This window comes from Ictidomys tridecemlineatus, chromosome 1 (assembly GCF_052094955.1).
Source record: "Ictidomys tridecemlineatus isolate mIctTri1 chromosome 1, mIctTri1.hap1, whole genome shotgun sequence".
Taxonomy (NCBI): Eukaryota; Metazoa; Chordata; class Mammalia; order Rodentia; family Sciuridae; genus Ictidomys; species Ictidomys tridecemlineatus.
Window position 1 is genome coordinate 209,234,008 of NC_135477.1, and position 7,817 is coordinate 209,241,824.

The following is a 7,817-nucleotide window of genomic DNA, read 5'->3' on the forward strand; positions in this document are numbered from 1 at the left end:
TGTTCACCATTGTATCCCGTGCCTGACGTGGTAGACAATACTTTTTGAATGATAAATAAATTTCTACCCCATCATTAACTCTGTGACCTTGAGAACATTACATAATTATTCCAGCCCTCAGTGTCTTTAGCTATAAAATGGGAAGAAGTGTATATACTGCAAGCAAGTAGGCAAGGGATGCTGCAGGAGAGATTAGCCTACTTGGCTTAGTTTGGTTTGATTGGGAGGCTTAACTCAGACTGTAAACACCACTGGGTTTTCTACTATGTTTGTTTTGCTGCTGTTAACCCAGTAGCAAACATAGTTCCCGACATACGGTAGATGTGTTAACTTTTCATTGCTATGACAAAATACCTGATAATCCACTTAAACAGAGGAAAGATTTATTTGGCTCATAGTTTCAGAGGTTTTAGTCCATGATCTCTTGACTCTGTTGTTCTGTGGCCTGTTGTGAGGCAGAATGTCATGGGGCAGAATGAATGGTGGAGCAGATCTGCTAACCTCATGGCAGTTGGAAAACAGGAAGAAAGAAAGGGGCTGGGGTCCCAATATCCCCTTAAAGGGTACATCCCCAATGATCTAACTCCTTCCTATGAGATTCTACTTCTCAAAAGTTCAACCACCTCCCCATAGTGCCACAACCTTTACTATGTGACCCCATGGAGATATTTAAGTTCCACACCATACCTAGGTGGTTAATGAATTTGTTGAATAAATGATTGGAAGGCATCATGGGTACAAGGGTTGTGAGAGCTACTTAGGAAGTAAAAGTTGGATGTTGGGGAGAGTGAAAGATATGCAGAGGTTCTGGCAGAGAAGAAACCAAGAGGTTCTTTGTTTCTTTTTTAATGAATGTTTTATTTGGTTGGGTGGGGCTCCCCTGGCATGGCTTTTATAATTTACAGAGTTTTACTGGGAGGCAATTCCAAAGTCTAGAAATGAACTTCAGGAAAAATAGTAGATCCAACCCCACACCAGTTTCTTTCGGTTGGCTGTTTTTTTTTTTTTTTTAAGAGATGGGGTCTTGCTGGGCATGGCACACAGGTGTAACCCCAGCTACTGTGGAGGCTGATTCAGGAGGATCACAAATTCCAGGCTTAGAGAAACCCTGTCTCAAAAAAAGAAAACAAAAACAAGAGGCCTGAAAATGTAGTTCAATTATAGAGTACCGCTCGGTTCAATCCCCTCATAGAGAAAAATAAAAAATCTTACAAAGAAATGGGTATCCTCATCATGATCCCCATGATGCTGAGGCTCGCTTTGAACTTGCAATCCTTCTGCCTCAGCCTCGGAGGTAGCTGGGATTACAGACACCTGTGAAATACCTGGTTACTACCTCAACTTTTAACTTAAGGGAACATGGAGTTTCTCTGAGACCCTCCTTTTTAGGTATTGACTTGCACTACGACAGTCACTCCTAGAAAGGGTCTCTCAGAGTGGGCCAAGAAGAGGAATGGCAGAGTTGGTTGCTATATATCAGTGGACAGTAAAAGCAAGATTTTTTATGAGGAAGGTAGGGAATGCTGCTGGGTGGCAGGTCTCATGCCTTTAGAAATTTGGAGTTGCAAATCAGAGCCACAGGCTCTTTCCCTCTCCACCTCCAGGATTAAAAATAATAATAAACTTAATCTAGCATTTCCAATTTCTTTGGTCTTATCCCAAAGCTACTAAAGTAGTGACGCCACATCCTCCCCTATCCTTGGGGACTGGACTTAGCTGTCCACAGTTTTTACAACATGTAAAGAAAGGGAAGTAACGCCCCTTCCAACAACACCCTTTGAACCAGTGGGCCATACCCTCCAATTTACACGAGCTCAGCCCCTTGGAAAAGAAGAGTCAGGCTTTAAAGGTAGGCAAAATAAGAAAGTTTGGGTTTTTTAAGTGGAAACAAAAAACATACATTTATAAACCTTTTTCTAAATCTCAGCTTCTGCAGGCAAAAATTGAATAAGATAATATTTACCCTTTGTCCTCTTCCAATTTTGGATAAGGAAACAAACAAAAAATCCACTTCTCTCTATTAAATTGAATTAGGTAAAAATCATATACACATATATATGCATATATATATATGTGTGTGTATATGATTTTTAAGATCTATGATGAATTAGGTCTGTTTTGAAGAAGTTGTTTTATAGATTTATAAAACCCAGAAATTTAAAAGTTATTTATTTATTTCTGTTATTTAAAGGGTTTATTAACTGGTTTGGGTAGAATTTTAAACAAAGCTTTCAATCCTCTTATTTATAATTATAATGAAATAGTTACATAAAAACCTTTTCCTTTATTGTGATGCTGGGGAATAAACTCAGGGCTTCACATATGCTAAGCATGTGCTCTACCACTACACCCCCAGGCCCCACATTTAAAAATCATCTTAAAAATTAGATATAATCAATCTGTGTTGCTATTTTGAAAAATTCAATTTTTGTTATCAGGGCGTTTCAGTTATTTGTATATTTATGTAACTATCTCAAAATTCCTAAGCTTGTTTCTTATCTTCTAAGAGGCTCAGTTAAACTAGACCACGAAGAAAGCAAAGGTCAAAGCATGAAAGTAAATATTTGGACTGCCTCTTAAAACAACTCTGCCAGGTGCAATATTCCCATAAAATAGTGTTCCTGAAACCAGCTGTGGTGATGAAAAACATAATTGAATTGTTTTCATTTTAATACCCCGGCCTCATATGTTTATTTCTGAAAACTGTCTTTTGTATTTTTCTCATTCAATATTGATATCTAAATTCTCGTTCTCTCCATGTCTCTGAACCTACTCTCTAAATGTATTCATTTCATCCCCATGTCTGGGAATATTTTCACTGAGTACATATTCTATATTTCATGTTCTTTGGAATCTTTTGACCTGGTAGGTCTCCGAATCACTCACTCCACTCCCTGCTCCCCACCCAGCCAGCCAAAACCCTCTGTGGAGCTAGTCCCTTCCTTTTCCCACCCTGGACTTGCAGAAGGGTGGCCAGCAGCAGGAGTAGTTGCCTGGTACTCAGAAAACAGCCCTGAAAGAAATCTTGACTTTTGTTGCTTGATTTTTATGCCTTTGTTTTTTTAAAATTTATTTATTAATTTTATTTTTTAAATTAAATTATTTATTTATTCTAATTTGTTATACACGATGGCAGAATGTAATTCATTTCATGTTACACATATAGAGCACAATTTTTTAAGTCACTGATTATATACAAAGTATTTTCACACCATTTGTGTCTTCATACATGTTCTTAGGGTAATGATGTCTAACTCATTCCACTATCATTCTTATACCCTTCCCCCTTCCTTCCCCTCCCTCTCCTTTGCCCTATCTAAAGTTCTTCCATTCCTCCCATGCTCCCCTGCATTGCCATTATGAGTCAGCATTAATTTATTTTTGAGACAGGATTTTGGTACGTTGTCCAGGCTGGTATTGCCCATCCCTGGTATCCAGGGATTCTCCTGCCTCAGCCTAATGAGTAGCTGGTACTACAAGCATGTGATCTTTTTTCTTTTTATTTCTTTTCTTTGTTATTTTCTTCCTTTTTTCTTTCTTTCTTTCTTTCTTTTTCTTTTTTTCTTTTTTGTTGTTGTTAAAATAACCTAAAATAACTGTCCTTAACTAATCTGGCCAGTCCAACTGGCAGTCCAGCCATAACATCTGTTGACCTAAGCAAATTCCAGCATCAAATCCCAAACAGATGTGAAACAGACCCCCTTTGAAATGAAAAGCAACTTCCGGATAACTGCTTTTCTGCATCCTGTACTTTTTCCTGCTGAGGACAGATGCCAAGGAAGCTGAGACTAATGTGTTCTCTGGCTCACTAAATTTGCATAGGTATATTTTCTATCTTATTGTCCTACTGGGCCTCCTCTTCTCTTATGAAAGCATTTTGCATTCCCTGATCCTCCTATGCCCACCCTCAATGCCCCTGTTTCTCAACCCCAACAAGATGGAGACTTGAAGAGACAGATCTCTTCTGTATTCTTCAAAGTTGGCTTTGAATAAACCTATTTTTCATGCCAACCTAACTCCCAAATTTTTGGTGGAGCAACAAGAGGTAATTTCCCCCATTGTTACAGATGGATTTAACTAAGTTCAAAACTACATCAAATGGGGCTGGGGTTGTAGCTCAGTGATAGAGCACTTGTCTAGCACATATGAGGCACTGGGTTCAATCCTTAGAACCACATAAAAATAAATAAATAGGGCTGGGGTTGTAGCTCAGTAGTAGCACACTAGACTGGCACATGTGAGGCACTGGGTTTGATCCTTAGTACCACATAGAAATAAATAAATAAATGTACCCTGTCCATCTACAACTATAAATAAATAAATAAAGTAAAGGTATTGTGTCTATCTACAACTAAAAACAAAATAAAACAAAACCACCAAACAATCCAGCTCAATGGACTTGAATAAATATTTCTTTTTTTTTTTTAAGAGAGAGTGAGAAGGGAGAGAGAGAGAGAGAGAATTTTTAATATTTATTTATTTTTTTTAGTTCTCGGCGGACACAACCTCTTTGTTGGTATGTGGTGCTGAGGATTGAACCTGGGCCGCACGCACGCCAGGCGAGCGCGCTACCACTTGAGCCACATTCCCAGCCCCTTGAATAAATATTTCTTCAGAAAAGATGGATACACAGCCAGTAAACACAGGAAAAGATTCTCAACATCTCTGATCATTAGAAAAATACAAATCAAAACCATAATGAGATACCAAATAATATCTATTAGGATGGCTATTATTATAAAGGAGATAGAGGGAAGGATAGAGAGAGGAAAAAAGAAATACTGGCCAGGATGTGGAGAAATTGGAACGCTTATACGTTGCTGGTGGGAACATCACAAAGATAGGAATTTTGGCACTTTGATCCTCAGTTCTCACCATAAGAAGAGATAAAAATCAAGAAATAAACTGCAGGGTAACAAAGACACTCCAAAAATGACTCATGAATTACTCCTGGACATACACCATGTTGACATCAATGGTTACAAACATTCTTGTAATGTGTAATCTCTTCATGTTCTCTATTTTCAAACCCTTAATCCTGAGGGTTTCTAAGAAAATCCTGGATATCACTAGCAATTAAGTAACAGCAGCAGAGTGTTTTCTTATTTATGTGAATAGCAATGACCATTTCTACCACCCTGTTGCATCTGGGTGGCTGAGTCACTTGGCAGGCACCTTCCAAATACATGGGGTGGTGGTTCTGAATAGCTTTTTCCCATGATTTAATTTGGGTTTGCCCTCGGGCAATAACAATCCCCAGAGTACCCTTGAATATTAACAACACTGGCAGGTTTACTGGTCACAAACAAGTTTTTTTTTGCTTTGCTTTGTTTTTTGTGGTACTGGGGATTGAATCCAGGGGCTTGAACATGCTAGGCAAATGCTCTACCACTGAGTTACACCCCCAACCCACAAACAGGTTTTAAATAGGGAAGAGCTGCTATTTCTCCCACATTACCAACAAAGAGCATTTTCCTCACTTGTCATCCATTCTTCAGCCTCATGCTCTGTACGCAGGGAGAATTCATAGGGATGAATGCAATGTTAGAATAAAAGTGTTTAAACAGGTCCATTTATCTGCAGGCTTTCTGTTTTAGAATTGCTGACAGAGGAAAAGAGGAAGAGAATGGTTATCATCTCCCATCCTGGTTGTGGGGTTTGGTTAAAGGTCACACACAGGCTTGAGTTTCAAACATGACTCAAGAAACCAACAGGAGCAAGATTGTTTTGCCCCTGCTATAACTGTGTCACTGTTCTACAAAGATCACTACACACTACAGGCAGTTCCCAATTTACGAAAGGATTATGCTTCTAAATTTACTTAAAGTTTTTAAAACTGGCAACATACTTTTCTTCAAAGATATAATTGTTAAAATCGAAGCATAATATGTGTATAGTAAAGGCACTCATTTTAAGCATTTTATGAATTTTTACGTATGTATGCATGCATGTTTAACCAACCAAATCAAGGTACAACACCCAGAAATCTCCTTTATGTCCCTTCCCAGCCAATACTCATCTCAGAGAAATTTTATTCTCACTGATTAGATTTTTAAATAACTTTTTTAGTAATATATAATAGACATGACGGACATATGTAAAACACCCGAAGTGTACACATCTCAAGGGTAGCGAGCGTTCAATAACTATTTAAATATGTATACTTTCAGTTCGATCCCCAGCACCACTAAATAAATAAATAAATGAATAAATACACTCACAGCTATGGTTTGGTGTGGTTTTTCCCTGCAAAATTTGTGTACTGGAAGTTTGGTCCTCGGTGTGGCAGTGTTGAGGTGGCAGATCCTTTAAGAGGTGGGGCCTACAGCAAGGTGGTTGGGTTATGGGGCTTTGCTCTTAGAAAGGATTAATGCTAATCTCCACAAGTGATTTAGTTCTTGTAAGAATAGCTTGCTATAAAAAGAGTTCACCCCATGTGCTAAGTCTCTTTTCACATGGGTCTCACTTTCTACTTCTCTACTATGATGGGATGCTGCCAGAGGGGGTCTCATCAGGATCCCAGTACCATGCTGATGAACTTTCCAGCCACCAGAACCTTGAGCTAAATGAACCACTTTACTTATAAAGTTCCAGCCTCAGGTATTTTGTTATAGAAATACAAAATGGACTATTATTGGTGATACTACCATCTAGAGATGCACACAGAACACTTTCAAACCTCATGTCCCTTCCCAGTTTAGTCTTACTCTCCTAAAGTAGCCTCTATTCTGACAAATCACTTTAATTTTGTCTGCTTTGAAGCTTTACAAAAAAGGAACTGTGTAGAATGCACTCATCTGTTTTTTGTTCAGACAAAATATTGTCATATTTTAGAATTTGTCATTTACATGTGTGTGTGTGTGTGTATATATATATATATATATATATACACACACACTATATATATATATATATATATATATATTTTTTTTTTTTTGGTGGTACTGGAGATTGAACCCAGTGGTACTCTGAGTTACATCCCAAATTTATTTTCTTTTTTGAGACAGGGTCTTGTTAAGTGACTGAGGTTGGCATAGAACTTGCAATCCTCTTGCCTCAGCCTCTCAAGTAGCTGAGACTGCCAGCATGTACCATCATACCTAGCTGAGAGCAATAAATAGAGAATTTAAAAATGATTAGATGTATGGAAATTACCAGGGAGTGGAATTCATAGTGGTAGACATCTTTATTTTCTATTTTCCAAGTATTTAGAGTCATTAGATTTTATTTAAAAAACTTGTTGTACATTTTTTTTTTCTTTCCAGTGCTGGGGATCAAATCCAGATCTTATGCATGCTAGGTAAACTCTCTATATCCCCCAGCCTAATACTAGTATAAACATTTTTGAGACAGCATCTTGCTATGTTGCCCAGGTTAGCCTGGAACTCCTGGGTTTAAGCAATCCTCCTACCTCAACTTCTCAGGTAGCTGGGATTATAGGTGCTTGCTACTGCACACAGGTCTATGTTATGTATCTTTTGAACTTTGGTGCATCTCAACATTAGGATCACTATACAAACTTTCTAGAAATGCACGTAACAATACTCACTTCATTATCCACCCTTAAGATCTCTGTTTTTTGTTTTTGGTACTGGGGATTGAACTCAGGGGCACTCAACCACTGAGCCACATCTCCAGCCCTATTTTATATTTGAATCAGAGACAGGGTTTCACTGAGTTGTTTAGCACCTTGCTTTTGCTGAGGCTGGCTTTGAACTCTCAATCCTCCTGCCTCAGCCTCCCAAGCTGCTGGGATTACAGCCATGTGCCACTTCACCTGGCTAAGATCTCCTTTTTTGTTTTCCTCTATTTTTTTC